This window comes from Camelus ferus, chromosome X, assembly GCF_009834535.1.
Source record: "Camelus ferus isolate YT-003-E chromosome X, BCGSAC_Cfer_1.0, whole genome shotgun sequence".
In the NCBI taxonomy this organism is placed as follows: domain Eukaryota; kingdom Metazoa; phylum Chordata; class Mammalia; order Artiodactyla; family Camelidae; genus Camelus; species Camelus ferus.
Window position 1 is genome coordinate 40472775 of NC_045732.1, and position 19278 is coordinate 40492052.

The 19278-nt window shown below is 47.7% G+C and overlaps 1 long non-coding RNA gene across 1 annotated transcript; it reads right to left on the bottom strand.

Annotated features, from left to right (window-relative positions):
* Positions 1-830: 830 nt before the first annotated feature.
* LOC116662015 lies at positions 831-18930 on the bottom strand. Its single transcript, XR_004317989.1, has 3 exons — positions 16665-18930; positions 12063-12186; positions 831-1521 (listed from the first exon to the last, which is right to left on the bottom strand). It is a non-coding gene; the product is annotated as an uncharacterized LOC116662015 (long non-coding RNA).
* Between the last annotated feature and the right edge of the window lie 348 nt (positions 18931-19278).

Below are 19278 nucleotides of genomic sequence, written 5' to 3' on the forward strand. Positions count from 1 at the left end.
GATGTAACAAATTAACACAAATTTAGTGGCTTAAGGCAAGCAAATTATTATCTTACAGTTTTGGGAGTCAGAAATCTAAAATGTGTCTGCAGGTCTGTGTTCCTCCTGGAGGCTCTAGTAGAGAATCCATTTCCTTGTTTTTTCCAGCTTCTAGAGGCCCCTGTATTCCTTCACTCATACCCTCTTCCTCCATCTACAAAGCCAGCAATGTGGCATCTTCTCTCGATTTGATCTCCTCTTCCTTCCTTATAACTTTCACTGATTCTAACTCTCCTTACTCTAAGAGGCTTCCTAAGAGGACTCTTGTGTTTACCTCGGGCTGGTCCAGATAATCTAGGATAATCTCCCATCTAAAGATCCTTAACTTAATCACATCTACCAAGTTCCCCTTTGCCACACGAGGGAGCATATTCACAGATTCTGGGGATAGGGACGTGGATATCTTTGGGGACTGGGGCGGGGGGGGCGAATTTTCAACCTACCTCATCGGGCATGAGCCCTCTGCCTTTCCTTTACACACCACCACTATGATAGCCTCATTCAGGGATGGAGAAACTGAGGCTTAGAAAGTTTAGGTGACATGCTGGACTTGACACAGCTTGGAAGGGGCAGAGCCAAGTATGGAAAACCTGGTAAGATGAGTAAGGATGTTTGCCTTGCTGTTCCACACATCTGTCCCTTTTCTCAAGCCTTTCCCTTCTGCTCCTATCATAAGGGAGTAAGAACCCTCCCTTTCATGTTAAGCCTCCTTTTACCACCAAGTATACACTCAACTGCAGCAGCTGTGAGGTATGTGATGGCAGAAGGCAGGGCTTGGGAATCTGAAGCTGTGAGCCCCAATACTGACATTCATCAGCAGTACTATGATCTTGAGCAAGAGAGTTAATCTCTCTCTAGCTTCATTGGTAATCAAAGGTTGTAAAGATTCCAGTTCACAGGTAGTTTAGGCACATAGCCTACCACAGCAATGTTAGCTTCCCTCCTCTCTTCGTACTTCTCAGGCCCTCACAAGTCAGCTGCCCTTCCTTTGTCATGTGCTCCTTACTCTAAGCAGATCTGTGGTCCTCCATGTCCCAAGGCATGATTTCACGATTTCCTCCTTTTAATACCATGTCTGGTGGATTTCTGGCTATTAAAAACATTGTGTTGATTGACAAATATCCTGTGTGTCCTGCCTTATATAAATGTGATCTCTATAAGCTTTGGGGAACACTGAGAGTAGCTTACAACATAAACCGTGTTCCTGATTACTCCTTTGAAGAAATCGGTTGAGAGCCACAGCCCTAGGTTGTGCACTGCTTAAGGATAGGCTCTGATCCACCAGGGTGCTACGCAGAGCTGCTTTGTCCTTGGTTGGAGTGGAGCACAGGTTCACCAGGATGAACGCTGTGACAGGGAAATAGAAATGGCACCCCCTCCTCAGTCAGCTGGTTGATGGGCAGGAGGCAATGCAGCAATCAGCGCACACTGACCCAAACTGGTTTATGGCCAGGCTTCCTCAGCAGGAGGTCTTGGTAGGCTCTGGATATAAAGGAAATGTCAGTTTGATAGTGACCTCTGGGCAGATAATTAGTTTGCTTGATTACATTCCCATAAAATCCCATCAGACAGGAGAAGCCATCTGAAGAAATACGGGTGATTTTACAATCCTCTAGTCACACTGATTCACAAACAGCCGACACAAAGCAAACAAACAAACACGCAAAAATCAACTGAACTCAGAGGAACCTGCTCTAAGCCAGGGTTGCTGGTATGTGCTGTTGGCTTTGCAGAGAGCCTCACAACAAGCCTGGCAGCCAAGGCTAGAGAGATTAGCCTTTTCTATTTGTTCAGAGGACAAATTACAGGACATAGATGTTAGGTAAACTCATCAAGGTCCAAAAGCTTGTAAGCGACGTGGGCTGTGCCAGAACTCATGTTCCCAGGTCTGAGTTCAGTACTCGGTCCTCGATATCACACATCCCCTTTCTACACATGTACAGACGGCTGGGCCTTGTTGGGTGAGATTTATCTGGCAATCCTGCTTTCCAAAGGAGACACACTTTCCCACCCCAGAACTTCCCCCACAAATTCTATCAATTGCTGGCAGGCATCATGGGGCAAGATAGGGCCCCGTGCCTCAGTGGGTTTACAATCTCAGGTCCTGTCAAGCAAACGGTTCATCTCTTCCAGCCAAACAGGTATAAAGTATTCACCTGCTTTTAAAGAGCTCAGGTAGAAACATGCGCAAAATCTTCCTTATCGTGTATTCCTTCAGTATGCATTTGTTTATTAAATGCCCCTCACATACCACTTGAAACACCCTGAGTGGCAAAGGCTGTGCTTTCTGTGTGATAAGCACTTTTCATTTATTATCTCTTTTAATTCTCACAACCCTATGAGACCACTGGTACTTTAATTAACCCCACTTTGTAGATGAGCAAACGGAGGCTCAGAGAGGTGGAGTGACTTATGCAAAGTAGTGTGTTTAGAATGACATACAAAAGATATGGAGTGCTTGCTTTAGAGACCTAGGGGAGCAAAAATGGGCTCATTACCCTTTTGTTCAGATCAATATGAGCTTCGGGGAGGAAAGGCCTGTGAGCAAGCAGTTGGAATTCAGATAGTTGGAGATGAGAGTTCACACAGAGAAAACAGTGAGTAAAGACCCAGAGTGGATAACGTCCAGAGTATGCTCTGAATTACATTCAGGTCACCGAATGAAAGAACGAAGCAGCATAAATCAAGTATTCACGTAGACTGGAGCCAAGAAACCTCAGAAGCCAACCTGCACTCAACCACCTACTCTCCCCTCCCCACTTCCATCCAATCAGTCTCTAAAGCCTGTCAATGATCACCCTTAAAATGCCTTTCTGCCTCTCCGTCCCCATGGCAACCACCTTAAGGCTCACTTTCATTCCCTCTTGCTTCTTATTCTAATTGCTTCCTAAGTGACCTGCTAGATAATAGTGCGCTCCTCTGTGAGTCTGTGCAAATGCAAGTCTGATCTAGTCAGTGCCCTGCTGAACAGTCCTGTGACTATGTAACATCTGAAATTCTCTGCACCTCTTACACACTGTTCGTTTCTGCAGTCCCATCTCCTCTCATCACCCAGCCCTTCCCCCACAGCTATCTCATCTGGGTCCTAGATGGGCCCATGAATTAATTAGTATACACATAAACATCTCCTGAAAACAGGGCGAGTGAATGAATATATTGTGTGAGCCAAGACAGGAAAGGCGAGCAGGGACTGGCTGAATCTTTCCAAGAATACACTGCTGCCCCTCCCCCACAACCACACAACACACACACACACATCCTGGAATGTAGTAGAGGCACAATCCTTCTCAAGACTAAGTAGTTGATAATTAAAGAATGTAAGAACTGTTTGCCATTCATTTTCCTTTGGAGTGCTATCCCCGTCGCATTTCTCTTATCCCCATCCTCCCCCTTGCCTGGCTGCCTCCCATTCTCTCTGCCCTTAGAACTAGTCAAAAACAGAGGCCGTATTTCCTCTGTAGGAGTTAGAGGAGATGTGCTGGATGTGTGTTGGTGGCACACCTATTGGAGAGCATCTCTTTTACTCAGGACTGCTGGGACAGAATTCAGGAGTGCTGGAAGCAGGGGCTGGTTAGCCAAGAAGCAGCTTCATGGGAACTAGCCACATAGCAGCTCAAGATGGCTTTTTGTTGCCTGTGGCAAGGCCAGCATTTTCTGTGGCCATAGATGTGATGGCAGGGATTGGGTATAGTTCAGTGGTAAAGCACATGCACAAGTTCCTGGGTTCAATCTCCAGTCTGTCCATTAAAAATAGATTTAAAAAAAGAAGTGATAACAGTGGCAAAGGTGGCTGCAGAGGTGGGAAGCTAGAGGGCCTATGAGCAAGTAGACATATGCCATCGTAAGGAAAGTAGTGATCATAGTATTAGAGAAGGCAGTGACATCAGGGAGAACAGTTGCAGCCCAAGAGATAAGTTTCTGAGGCTGCTTTATAGTACACTACTCCCTCTTGATCTCCACATTGCTGTAATCTGTGTGCAGCCATCTCTGATTTGCCTATGCAATCTCCATCCCCCACCCCACTATCAGGCTGGATACAAGTTACAAGAACAGAATAGTGAGCCTCATCTCAGATCATGGGATGTGAGACAGAACTGAGCTGTCAGCAGCAATATACAAGGCCTAATGGCCTCACATGTCCCAGGGGGGTTCAGGGCCTCCATGGCCTCCCTTGGCCCAAGCACCTTAGGGATATGAAACAACCTGGAGACCCCAGGTCCCTATTCACTTTACCTCAGCACTTCCAGGAACGTGGACTGGGATCCTAATACCTTGTGAATTCTACCACCTGGATTCTTCACAAGGATTGTGTGCCTCCTGGCATGCTCAACCCTCTGGAACAGTCCCGCAGTTTCACAAGGACCAATTGTTTGGAAGGCCCCAACCACCTGGTTGGACCAATCTACCTAGCAGGTTCCAAAGACCTTATTGGCCTGAGCACTGGACAAGGCCTGAATACCTGGTGGCCCTAATCCCTCAGAGAGCTGGAGCTCCTGGAATGTCCCCTGCCCCTGGCAGACACCCAATAACTGTTGGGGCCCAAGTGTCTGATGATGTACAAGTACTTGGCAAGGCCTCAGCACCCCCAGAATTTGTGCTAATCTGAGACCATTAGCACCATGTGGATCCCAAACCCACCTTAGGTCTCAAGCAACTTTGGGGCCCAAGTCCTTAAATGATCGAAGTAACTCCCAAGGCTATAGCAACCCTCGTGGCTGAATTAATTTTCAAAACTGGAACAGCTTTCAGAGCCAGAGCACTCCTAGGAGCCCAAGTATCTCTGAAATTCCTAATATCTCACAAAGCTTGGTTATCTCAGGGATTCTAAGCATTTCCTGGGGCCTAAGCATTTTGGAGACCCCAAGCACTTCATAGGGTCTGAGCAACTGGGAGGCCCCAAACACTTCCAGTAGTCCAAATACAACCATAGGCTCCAGCCTCAAGGGACTCAAGCATACCCAAACATCTAAGCATTTAAGGTGATCCCAGCACCTCAGAGCCTACCAGTATCTCTGAGATATCAAGTAGCTTTTTTGCTTGTTTGTTTTCTTTTTAAATCAGGCATTTGTAAACAAGAAAGCATACATTAATTACATAAAAATAGTTCTCAAGTAGTAGAGTAAGTCCTCATAACGTCATTACCAGCAGCGAAGGAGAGACCAGGCGAGATGAAGACACTCCTGGCGGGTTCGCAGGTGGAGCTGTGGGTTTTTCCTTAATTGAAAAAAAGTGTCGTTTGTGACTCCTGACTTAAAGCGAGAACAAGATGGACCCCCGGGCCTGGCAGGTGGGGGTGGGGGTGGGGGGATGGAACCGGTGGGCTCAGTGTCCCAGGGCGTGTTCCTCTTAGGTTAAAAACAGCCCGGAAAACAGGACAGCTACCAGGTAAGAAGGGAGACCTGAAAAGGAACCACCGTACACACGCATGACACACGAGTGTAAAAGGAAAGCTATTTACACAGCCGGGTTTTTTTTAAACCGGCTAGTTCTGTAGGAAAAGCAGAATGTTCTGAGTTAGCTGCTCTGTAGATGAGTGTTATTGCTGTGGTTTCTTTCCCTTCGTTAAAAATCTTTCAGCGTGGAAATAATGAGTGATTAAACTGAATACACAATGATTTCGATAATGGATATCACACACAGGGAGAGCCAGCAGCCTGTGAGATAGATCCCTCTTCTTCCTTTTCCTAAAAATGACTCAGACTGCAGCTGCACGAGCAGGGGCCTAGGGACCCATGCCCACTGCTCTTCCCCACAACCGGGGATGCGGCCGGGTAGAGTGGGCCTGGGCCCGATGGCTGAGACGTGCAGGTGCTGGGAGGGGCCACTTCCAGGGGAGGGAGAGCCAGTGCCCACCCCCACCCCCCCACGACCCTAGCTTAGAAAAATTACCTCCCTCTGGAGCCTAAAAACTCAAAAAGTAAGCAGAGCAAAGCAGGTGGCCTCGGGCAGTGGGTCCCAGGGGACCCTTGATCTCACCACGATTTGCAGACTTGGCAACAGAGCACAGCCACACAGAAGCACACTGACACACTTAAAGCTTTGCTCCAACTAAATCATTTAGTTTCCCTTGAAGAAATGACTGAAAAAACACAACTCTGGAAAAACAAGGCTAAACACAGCATTCTGAGTGTTGCATGACGCAGCTGACTCTACATAGGACACGGTAGTAATGCCCATCGGTGGACGCACGTGTGGCAGAGGGAGTCCATGCATACAGATTTAATAACTACAAAGAAAAACAAAAGCAGAAAAATTAAAAAAAACAACAAAAAACAGGACTAAACAAATGCTGCATACACATGATGTCCCTTTTGCATTGCCCTTGAGAAGGGGGTCCAGCAGCACCTGGCCCTACCCGGTAAACCAAGGGCAAAATCCTGCAGATGATGCCGTCACCCAGTCTCTGCTCGACTTGGCAATGGTGTCACCATCTCCCGCAGCCACCATCCTGCACCAGCCACCTCCACCTCCCAGCTCCACTTATGGCCGCCACGGTTTTGGATCAGCGGCAAGCAAAGAATTCTGGGAAGATCTTTCTACTCAAACAAATGCCACAACTTTAGGATGGTCAGCCACCTCGTCTACTGGAAATCACTTTTTAAGCTTGGGCATAAAAAACCTTACACAATTTGCATACAGTTGAGTAAACAAGATTATTTGGAATAAATGCAAGTTAACTCATTTCAATAGTGGCAGATTCAATCGCTACTGAAGACATATTTGGGGGTAAAAAGACGAGTCAGGGTTTGCTGTACAAGACGCTGGAAGGCACAGAACTACCCCTCGAAGTTCGGTTTTTGCATCTTCATCTTCATGTGATTCCCGTGTTCAACCAAGCACCAGAGGGGTTTCCAAACACTTGAGCACTTAGGATCTGGATGCTTTAGAAATCAGTTTGCAATGTTGAAAGTAAAAACCTCAGTTAACTGGGGAATAAAAAGAGAAGGGAAGATTTTTGACAAAGTGCAGTTCTAAATATACGCTTAAATGAATGAACAAACAAAAAGAAAAAATGAAATAATGCTGTATTTTGTTCCAATGCTGCAGCTTCAGTCCCCAGACAGAAGAGCAATGTTGCGGAACTGAGAGGGTGGCATGGTCGAGGGCGCATGTGCCGGCCAGCATGGACCTGCCTCCCAGCATCTTTTTCAAGTATCTTGAAATATGAGATCACCTCAAAGCATCCCAGCACCTTGAAGGGTCCAAGAGTTTCCAAGGGCCTAAGGACCTTTAAGGCCACCAACACCTCAAAATCCCTGAGCATCTCTGAGGCCCCCAAAACCTTAAAGGCTCTTAGTATCTTCAAGGCCCTCAGCACCTCAAAGACCCCGAGAAACTCTGAAAACCTAGGCACCTTGAAGTTCCCCAGCATCTCTGAAGTCTCAAGTCCCTTGAAGGCCCCTAGCACTTTAGATGTTCCAAACATCTCAGATATTCCTCAGGGAGGAACCTTAAAGGTTCCAAGCACCTAAAGGCCTTAAGTATCTCAGAGGTTCCCAAGTACCCAAAAGGACCCCACCACTTTAAAAGCTCCTGACGCATTAAATATCCCAAGTATCTCCAAGGTCTCCACCACCATAATGACGCTTAGCACCTCAGAGGTCACAAGCATGCAGAAGGCCTGAAGTATCAAGAAGTTTCCAAACACCTCTAAATCCCAATAACGTGAAGTTTCTGATCACATCTGAGGCTCTGAGTAATTCAGAGGATCCTAGAATCTCAGAAGAAGCCAGTACTTCAGAGATCGCTAGTTTCTTGGAGGTTCCAAGTGTCTCTCAGAAAAAAAAGAATCTCAAGGTCTCAGAGTATCTGTGAGACAGGAAGGAAGGGGGCAGGGCACAGCCATTCAAGGCAAGATGCAGCAATTAACATCAACATGGTGGAAAATTCAACCCCCAGGAGGCCTTGAGGCTCAAGATGGCTAGAGATGTGACTTCTAGTAGAACTTGAGCTTTATTATATGCCTATTGTAATATACTAGCATGGTGAATAACACACCCACAGGCTCTATGACAGTCCCAAGGCTAGCCATAAAAGGTCAAAGAGTGGGAAATGGCCAACTTAATGGGAATCCCAGCCCCTTCTCCAGGGTAGTTAGAATGATCCTCACACTTATTAGCATATAAAGTTACCAAGACCATAAAAATTGGCAACACCATGACTCATGGCTGCCTCTCTTACTCCCTCCTCTTCAGAGATGGCCCACACTCTGTCTATGGAGTGTGTACCTACATTTACTTTAACCTGAGAACCCAACCCCTCCACGTGATGGCCTTTCTAATGTCTTTTGAAACAACCTATACTCTATACAGTATGTACCTCTCTAAATAAACTACATTTACTCAACTGTGGCTTGCTCCTTAAATATTCCATATGAAGCCAAGGACCAACACCTGGTAGGGCACATCCCAGTGGCTCAACGGAGACCTGGGACACGACCCTCCTCACACCCCACACTCATTTTTCCTGCACCACCTGGAAGTTAAAGGGACACTCAAGGTCAAAAAACAATATAAAAATTTGAAGAGGTTCAAAAATATCTTCTAACAATGGTGCTATACATAAGTATCATTGAGAGACAAATATGTAAATTGGCACTGTGGTAAATGCTGTAATAGAGAGTGATCATGGGGTGCCATGAAAATGTAGGGAAGCTTATATGACAGTAAAGAGGACATCATAGGGTGCTATGGAAATCCAAGTAATGCTTAAGTGAGCTGGGGGGGGATTTGAAAAGGACATAAGAGCATACATTGACAACATTGTATATTAGGTACTTTTTGGACACTTAACCCAACTTTGAGGTGGGGGCATTGGCAAAGGGAAGGGAGCATCATAGCGTGCTGTGGAAAAAGAAATCACTTAAATCAGCATGAGGGGAGGGCAGAGAAGAGAGGGGTGACTGGTTGCAGGAAAAGGGACATTGTAGAGTACTACAGAAACTAAAAAGATGGGACTGTCAGAAAATTCTTAGTGAGTGACAACCTGAGGTCTGAAAGTAACATTGGAGATGGGGAAGGGGGTAAGTATGGAAACACTAAAAGCAGCATGGACATTAGGGAAGAAACACATTCTTCAATGAAGTATTAGGGTTATGGCAAGGGGAAAAGTGGAGAAAAAGGATTGACAGGGTGGGGAGAGGGAAGCAGGGGTTAGAGTCTCAAAGGGTAGGAGTTACCGTTGACTTTAATGAGAACAAAAATGGTTAATATGAATGATAATCCTGGAATAATGAGAAGAAAACAGGCTCCAAAAAAGCAGAGCCTCCTGGATGTACTGGAGAGGCGAGTCGACCTGTGGTATCTCTAAAAGACAAACTAGCACCCGTGTCAGGAACTATGTCTTGTTAGGGTGCACAAATGGTGTGAAAGGTGTGTGTATCCAGGAGGCTAGGGCAGGATTAGCACTTTGTCTCTCTCCTTCAGCCAGTGTAGTAAGCCCAGAGGGCTCCCTGGCATGGTGGCCCATGGTGTACTCAGTCTCCTAGTATCACGTTCCTTCCCACCTCCAGGAGACTTCACACTTTCTTTCCTCATTGTGCCAAGGAGCTCAATGCTCTTCCCATCCATTCTATCACGAGGGGCTTCTGAATCCTCTGCCTTACCCTGCCACACATCTGGAGATGAGGGAGTCATCCTTCATATTCAAATCGGCTACAGGCAAAGGACACACCTAAGAACACACTTCCAGCCACCCCCAAAGCCTACCACACTTAGCCCTAGAGCTAAACCCTGTAAGAACTAAGTTCCCTAATAGGGAGCACCCAGGAAGTGTGCCTCACCTAGCCTCCTGGGGCGCAGAGGGAGCAGCTATCACACGCAGAAGAGTGGGCAGGGCATCCTTCTTTGTTTGCCTCCAGTTGGTCTTAACCTGCCTCCAACTGTGTGCAAGGTAAAGTCACTGGGGCCAGAGAAGACTAGCAGATGGGACCAGCCGCCTGCAGGTAAAGGAGGCTTCAAACAAAAGTAGGGAGTATGACCCCCCTCAGCAGCTCCAGATTCATTCAGCAAGCAAGAAACTAGTGGGAGCCTTCTAGGATTCAGGCTGCATGACAGAAATGGGGGCTGCAGAAGATCAAAGAGCATGTTTCTGGCCCTGGAGGGAAGCTATTTGTCCACACCTGCTCCAGAGGTAGACAAGGTGTGGTTACTGAGTGATTTTCCTTTCTAGAGCCACAGGGGTGGCAAGTGAGAGATCCTAGACAAGACCCTACGTCCATTCCCAGAAAATCCAGGGTGTTTCCCTATAGGCCACCCTGCTGTCCCTCTCTGCCTGCCAAGGCACTCACAATGTCTCTGCCTTCAAAAGAAACGTGTGAAGTCACTGGGACAGGTCTCAGTAAGCCCGACTGCAACCTCAATCCTACTGGGGACAAGGCTGACTTTAAACTCTCCCCCTTTTACAGGAAGGGGCTCCTAGAAGTCAGCCAGCTCCAAGTTAGTCAACTAGTAAGTGGGAGAACCTGCAGAGCAAAGATTTATTGAGTATCTCCTCTGTGCTGGGAGTTTGCCACACATTATCTCTGCCAGGTCGGTAAGATTGCCACCACCCGCCTCCCACCCTCCGTTTGGCAGGAAGTGCCAGCTAGCTCAGGGGAAGAAATAATGTCCTTCCAAAACCTGAATCCATGTTTTCTTTGGCTCTGGTGGGAATAATCACCCAGTTGTCTAAAATGGCTATTTGCAAGTGTGGGCCAAGAAGCTTAATCCAGTGAGAGAAGCGGCAGTATCCAGGATAAGGGAGAAAGAGTGGTGGTATACCACAAGCTGCACTGTAAAAGTGAAAACTGCTGGAATCCGGAAGTCCCCAGGCTGGAGGCTCCCAGGGGTACGCCAAGGATTGGGTGACCTTTCCTAGGCCAGCCCAGGCTGAAATCCCCCTTGGCCTGGAAGTGTAGTCCGTCTCCCACCCCTCGTCGCCCCCTCACACACAACATTGATACTGCAAAGAGTTAATCTTCATTCCCTTAGGTGAACACAGAACAAGGGTGGGATTTCTGGTGGCTGTGAAATGAATGACAGGGCTGAGGGAGAGGCAAGGAAGAGGGCTTCTGCAAAGTGGTGAAAAATAGAGACTAGTCATAGTTTCATTGACATAAATCCTCTGAGCTTCCTGCAGTATCCAGATAGGATACAAGCTGGGATCCCTTTGCTGTGTAAAGCAGCAACCTAAACGGGCCCCACCCAGCAGAGTTCCACACAGTGAGTGGAAAAGCTGCACTTTTAGTTGCCAAGATGCCTCTGAAGTAGATTGAGTTTCTGGGTTCTAGAAAACTCCAGGTGTTTAGGGAGCTCAGGGCTAGAGAGCCCCAAATCCTCAATGCACAGCAAGAGGGGCACTGCTGATTCCTGAGTGCCTAAATTGTGCTAGGAAATTTGGTAGCTCTTTTCATACAGTGTCTCTAAACTTTTGCAACAGTCTGGCAAGGTAGGCACCACCAGGACAAGTTTGCAGAGGAGGAAACTCAGGGTCAGATATCGAAAGTGAGTTGCTAGGGTCACCTGGTTGGTCAGTGGTGGCCCTGGAAATGACCCAGGGCGGGCCAAGTCTGAAGCCCACACCTTTATAAGAAAACCACAGACTGACTGCAACACGTGGACACCTGGGGCTCCACACAGCCTTGGAGAAGTTATCTGTCTTCAAACGTCCCCACGATCCAGGGTGAAAGTGAGAAGGAACGTGCTGGGGTGGGGTGAGGAGGTGTGGGAAGATAGAGTCAGTAAGCCATTTGAGCCTTAGCTGTGGGCGTCCCTTTATCCTGATTTGTTGCGACCCCAATTGCCAGGAATCCTTGAGGTGTTGCTATGCGTACAATGAGTATTTCCTTACAAAACACATGTCTTCCCCATCACAACATGCTGCTCATAACCTTCAGCACCCTAAAGCTTCCATCAATCCTCAGATCTTAGGTCCTGGCTGTCACACAGTGGAGAAACCCAACAGCAACCTTTCTGGACCTGCAACATTGCTCATTGATGCTGTTTCCAATCCAGAAGGCACAATGGACTAGTAGAACTTCTTACCTTGAGCAGAGTAGGATGCCTGGGGCAAGACAGGGGCAGCAGGCAGTGGGCATCTGATCATGCAAACAGACAGGTGGAAGGGTGTCTTCCTTGGGCCCAGTGTGGTGGCTGTGGCCTCAGCAGTCTGGTACAGGGCAGAGCATGGACACGGTGAAACACAGACATGGATTCTGCTTGAGCTCACATTCACCCCTGTGAGATGGGAAGCAGTCAGGACCCCACTGTCTCCTTCCTTTGGCAGAAGCATAGAATTCCAGCCTTCTGAAAGATGATTTTGAAGTAGTAATGGTGGTGGAGAAAGGTGACTGATATGAAGATGTACTGAGACGTGGATACAGGCTATTTGAGGGCTTGTGGGCCATGAAACAGTTAAACATCAAAGAGCTCATGGAATTTCTTTGAACATCTGTGTGAGGGCATTTGCGCAGAGGAAAGTCTCAGCTCAGCCAAATCTATATGGAAGAATAACTCTGGAGTGATCCAGGGTTTTGACAACAGGTTTTGGGAGGAAGAGTGGACTCTAGGCTTGTACTGCTCATCAGCCAACAGGCACACAGCTCACACAGGGTGATCTGGGGGGAAAGGTAGAGCCCATAAATAGCTGGTGGAAATCAGGCCCAGGTGTTGACTGGTCAACTTCTGCCTCAGTTCCTGGGACAAATGACACCCTTGCAAATGTTATCTCAAAATGTGCGACACATGAGAAGTACCTGAGATTCTCTCCTATAACTCTGCCCAAGGAGGCCCTTGAGTCATTCTAGGCCTGTGAAGTCTCAAAAATAGCTGGGCCTACGTTATGTTGGAGGCTGTGATTATCTAACAATTCATCCATTCACCCACTCAACACATAATTACAAAGGCCCATTTGTGCCTGTCATGGTGCCAGTCGCCTGGGAAAGACATGCGAACGAATCACAACCTCTGTTGCACAGAAACAGAAAATATAAGGTAAACCTTGTAAATAACAACTTACACAGTTCCTTAGAAGGTGATAAGTACTCTGGTTGGTGGGGGAGGGTGCAGGGGTAAACTCCCACAGGACCGGGCATGGTGGGTGGGAAATGCCAGGAAAGAAAGGGAATATCAAATTCAATACTAGTGGGTGGGTAGGGCTGTCCTCATTGGTGAGGTGACAACTGAACAAAGAAATGAAGAAGGTGAAGGGGTTCACCTTGCTGATATACAAAAGATGCTATATTGAGGCAGAAAGACCAGTCAGTGCCAAGGCTCAAAGGCCTGGGAATGTCTAGCACATCTGAGGAAGGATGGAGAGGCCAGTGTGGCTGGCGTGGAGTGAGCAAAAAGGACAAGAGTTGGAGATAAGTTCAGAGAGGTGGACAGGATCCCATGTTCTATAGGGCCTAGGAGGCCGTTTTAAGGAACTTGGCTCTTATTTGCAGTGAAATGTAGGGAGGGCGGGGCAGGAGGAGGGAGGCAGTAGGGTTTGAGCAGAGGAGCAGCACAATCTGAATTGGATCACTTGGACTGCTTACAGTGTTGAGAGCAGAGTGAAAATGGGCAAGGGCGGGAGCAGGGAGACCAGGCAGGAAGCTATTGCTATAAGTCAGGCTAGAGATGGTGGTGGTTTGGATCATCCTGGTAACAGTAGGTATGATGAGAACTGCTCACTTGCTGGATACATTTGGAGGCTTACCTAACAGAACTGATGGTTTAGATGTGGCTTGTCAGAGAGGAGTCAAGGTTGACTCCAGGGTTTACTACCCAAGCAGCTAGTAGAAAGGAATGGCTGCCAATGCTATGGGGAATGCCTTAGTTGGAACAGATTTTACAGCTGAATGAGGGTACCAAGATTTCAGTTCTGGACATGTTAAATTAAGATGTCTGTTTGACTCACATGAGTTGAGTAGGCAGTTGTATAGAATTGGGTTGCACAGAAGTCACGAATGTGTCCGCAAGGTTGCACCTAAGATGTATAAATGGCATTTGAAAGTCGTGGGGCTGTTTGAATTGGCTAATATGCTCATCTCGATGAGCATACATCGAGATGAGAAGAAGATCACTGACAGAGACCTGTGGCTTAAGGGGATCAGGGAGAAGAGGAGACGCCAGTTGAGGAGACAGAGAAGTTGCCAGCAGTGCTATAGACCGAGAGTATAGTGTCCTGGGAGCCATCGGGGAGCCAGTGGTCAACTATGCTCAGAGTGGCTGACGCCAGGTGAAAGAAGGGGAGGAGTGAGAACTGGCCATTGGATTTAGCGATGCAGACGTCCTTGGTGATCTTGAGGAGAGCAGCTTCATTGCAGGGTTGGGTAATAAAGCCTGCTTTGGACAAGCATCAGAGAATGGACGGTGGGGAGTCAGTGAGTATAGACAGGTCTTCAAAGGAGTTTTGCTGCAGAGGGGAGCAAAGAAATCGGGCAGCATCTGGTGAAGGAAGAGAGAGTCAGGGGAAGATTTACTTCAGAAGTGGCAAGCTCACACAGGACAGGGCAAAGAGAATGGCAAGCATGGAAGGGATAGCATTGTGCTGAAGGGAAGTACACAGTGGAGAGGAGTGACAGCAGCAGCCCAGGGAAGGCAGAGAGAATTGTCAGAGCAGTAACTCTGAGCAGGCAGGAGGGCACGTGGAGCTTGCATAAAGTGGAGGGCTGGAATATGCACAAGGAATCATAATTCATGTTGTTACTGGATGGGGTAGAGGTCAGCTAGGCTTTCTGGCCCACCTGAACTCCTCTAGCTGAGGTCAGGCACCTGCCTATTTGTTGAGTCTCCATGTGTGTTAAGAACGTCTATTAGGTGCCAGGGACAATTCAGAGCACCTTAGTAACGTTTAATACCCCAAACAACTCAACTATGTAAGGTTATATTATGATCCTCATTTTACAAGTTAGAGGTGTGCTATGCAAGGTGGTCAGATGGACTGGCCAAGGACACTTAGCAAACAGTTGGAGGAGTAAAGTTTTGAGCCCAAACAGTCTGGCTCTCAGGACAGCCTTATAACCATAGGCTCAGTCCTACCGGCAAGTCACAGTGCGGAGTTACTCTTGCTGCCCCTCGTCCTGGAAACAAGCGTCCCTGCTGAACCACAGCTGCTTCGAATGACCATACGAAAGCCACAGTCTGTGTGTCCGAGCACCTGCCTCAGTTTGCTGACTGATGCTGCTACTTCAGTGATGGATTTGTGAGGCTGTGTGGCAGAGCCCCTGTGAACTTGACTTGCTTAAAACAGACCCATTCTCTGAAGTCTGGCCCAGCTCAAAGTGGAACAGACATCCCAGAACCACAGAACTGTGTTCTCCTTGACTTTTGGAGCAATCTTAGTAACTTGAAGGCCTGTTGCCTGACCAAGCCAGGACAGTAACTCCCTAGAGGCATTAACATCTCTGATCAGACTAAAAAGGCATTGTGCCCTTTGGGACACAATTCTTTAGACCCTTGGACAGGCATACACACACACATCACACCCACACCCACACCCACACCCACACCCACACCCACACAGTCTGTTTGTTCTCCGTGGGGCTTCCTCCAGTCATCTTCACTCTGCTGTCTTTGCAGGCCCTGCAAAACCTGTCTGGTAAAAGATCCTATCTGATCTGACCCCAAGGAGTGAGCTCCACAGTGAGGAGAAGCCCCATCTGCAGGGTAAGCCCGAGGCTAGAGAATGCTTTCACAGGATTGGGTCTCAGGTCACAGGGTCCAGGCCTATCCCAGGAAAAGAATAATCATATGGCTGATCTGAGCCAGTGAGAATGAATTCAGACTCCTTGAGGAGAAAGGAACAGAGGAAGAAGCCAGGGCACTGGGGCCAGGAGGGACACAGATTTGAAAGGTGGCGTATTTCATAGACGAGGTCCTCCAAGGCACACAGCCACTTCCCACCCAATGCAATAGCCCTGGCCCAGAAACAGCAATCAAGGCCTTTAGGTGCCCATGCCTCTGCAAATGGACATTTAGTATCGTTTTACTCTGTTTTTCCTCCAAACAGTGCTTCAGTTTACATGCTTGAAACTATGTCTCTCTTTCCAGAGGCTAGCTCCTCCAAGCTTCTCCCTGTCCTGCTGCAGCGACTCTAATAAATGCTGTCATTGAGCTGGTCCTGAGGCATCACTGGCCCATAAGATGGTATGAGGTGGAGAGCAGCCACCAGGATTGTGTAATCAGTGCTTCTGAAGTCCTGATAAGATAAACAAGTGCTGGGCAGCAACGGAGCAGCAGTGGAGGTAAACCATGCAAGTTGAGTGGGAACATGCTGGTCCCAAACCCAAGGTGTCTATGCGATAGCTTGGGAACTTAGTCAAAGTTATCTAACTTGTGTCAGCCCCCGCGTACATCTCCAAAAACATGCATAACGCCTCCTGCTTTATAGACATGCGGTGGAAAATAAATCAGCTGATCTTCACAAAGTCCCTAGACTGCTGCTCTCAAACGCTGTTGTGAAGGACGGGTGTTTGTTTTTCCCCCAAGTCAGTCACTCACGGATCAATACATTTGTATAAGTCCAAGGAAAATGGACTGACAGAAAGAAAAAAAATGGCAAAGACACACAAAATACAAGCCCCGATCGTATTAAATATCATAGAGGCTCTCGCCATATGCTGTAGAACTTTCTAAACACGTATGCTGAAACTGTGTACTCACCGCAGATCAGTAACATACTTTTGCGAAGCAGCAAGTGTCCTCGGACTGCAGTTTCATCTCTTCTGCTCTGGCACAATGCCTGGCCCATCAGAGTCATTCAATCAGCGGGTTCTAGTTCAAGGAGACTATTAGAAAATACGGTTCTTAACATGACAGAGATTAAATAACAAGAAATAGCAAGTAAAAAAGGAGAGAAAAATGCCAAATGACTCGACTGCTCATGGAAGTGTCAGGAGGATTGGGTGCCCAAGAAGCAGTACAGGAGTTCAGAAAGAAGGTATCTCAGTGGTCAAGTCTTCTACTGGGCCTTGAGGGTTAAGGAAGGATTGAACTTACTATGGAGCTTTTTGTATTTTATGATTGTAGGTGAGTTTCATACTCCTTGCACACATTTCTGCAAGCCCTGAAAGTATAAAGAGTTTAGGGAAATATTTAGCCTTAGTCCCAACATCCAAAGGTTACAAATGAGTATAATTTTGTGAGTATAATTTCAGTGCAGAGTCAGGAAGATGATAATGACGATAATAACAATGAGTATGATAAAAAGGTTATAATAACAAGTATATACAGGTATACGTTACTAATGCTAAACACACAGGTATTTATAAACATTTACACCGGTTTTCTGTATATTGATACAAACAAGTACGGTGACTCAGAGCCCCCTCTGTTATCACTGTTGATCTCATCAGCCCCCTTGGCAAAGATTCCCACAGTTTTATTGTCTGGGAGTCCCCAGACGGTGACACAGAATGGTATCAAGACCTATCTGTTCACTTCAGTCTCCAACAAGCAATCTTGAAGTCCCCTGAGAGAGCTTCAGTGTAGCCTCCAAGTAAGATGATGGTCCTCGTGATGTTGACATTGTCCCCAAGCTGTTCACAGAGTTGCCAGGGCCCAGATGCCAGAGCTGAGCTGCATTCTGTGCAGAGGTACGTGGCATGACCTGATCTCCAACCCTGCACTGGAACGTGGACTCTGAAGCAGCTCTGCCAAACACACACTGCCCCTCTCAGGATACCAGTCCCTTCACCTCCTTCCCTCCTATCAAAGTTATCTGCAAACAAGTCCCCAGTCTCCAACACAATGCACCAGGCAGCTGAAAGCTCTAACACTCTGACCTGATCCAGGCAGTTTACAGAGCGCGCGCACGCGCACACACACACACTTGCACGCACACACACACACACACGGACACACTCACACACACACACACACACACACACACACACACACACACTTGTATTCTCATGCATACAGGTACTAAAGCATTGCTGAAGAGGAACTGCCTAGTTGGGGAGAGAACACTTATCACAGCTGTTCCTCACTATATGCACCCGGGGCAGTTCAGGGGAGCTAGCTGTTCCTGAACTCTGGTCTCCCCGCCCTTGTTGTGAAGGAATCACCTCATTCCTCAGGTCATGTGGGACAAAATTATTATTTTCCTCAAGGAACTGTACTAAGGGGCAAAAGGAAAGACCAAACAGCAATCAAAATAAGACCCTACAAACATCAGGCTAGAACTGCTCTTTGGCCCAAGGCTGTTCACCAAAGTCAGTGCACATATCATCTTAGGCTGGGGAGCATCACAGCCCCACAGACCCCGGGGCTTGGCTTGGGCTAGTCCACGAAAGTTTCGCCCTCATGTTGAGGTCAGTGGAAGGTGGAACCACAGCCCAGCCTGTCAGGGGGTCTCCTTTTCCTTCAAAATGGCTTCCTTTTCTGCTCTCTGTTAGGGCCCACCCTCCCCCCATGCTCCTCTGCACCTTGGCTACAGCACATCTTCCTGTTATCCACTGCCCACGTCGGCCCTTCCATCTGGGATGCCCCTCTCACCCCTGTCCCTGAGGTAGCTCACAGAGGCCAGGATACCATGGGCTTTTCTAGAACCCTCAAGTTTGCTCCTGACATGGCTGCTCTGTGCTCCCAGTACTGGAAGCTTGTCTGACCACTCCTACTTTTATAGGCACCTCTGGCCCTCCTGACCTCTCTGCTATGTCTTCCTGTTTCAACAGGCCCAGCTCTCATCCTCTGCTCATTGACTGAGTTCTGACAGGCATGTCCTGAGCCCCAGAAGTGATAAACTTAACCTCTCTTCCCCCCAGCAGGTGGCAATCCACTTTGCCTTCCAAGTCAAAGAGAAAGACACCAACCTCTCCCTAGAAAGTGCACACACATACCCTCACACCCACAGCCAGCCGCCTCACACATGCCCAGACGCTCCTAGATGGGACATCACCCCAATCTTCACTTCTGAGCATGTGCTTATGGGCTCACATTCCCAGGCAGCCAAACACACACCCAGGTGTACACACTGGTTTACTTGGCCCACGCACCATACGTACACCCCAGAAATACACCACACAGACTTCTGTACACACAAGTATATCTAAAAATGCATAGGCAACTTAAAGTCACAGGTGTCACACACAAGTACAGAAACGCAAATGTATCCACACAAGGAGAGAGAAAAATCTCCGAGGTGGGGTGGGTACGACACCTGGAAATGTACACATGCACAGATCCCTAGCAACTAACACAGCACAGAAAAAAAAGGCATACTTGGGGGAGGCTATCGCTTTGTGGTAAAGCACCTGCTTAGCATTCACAAGGA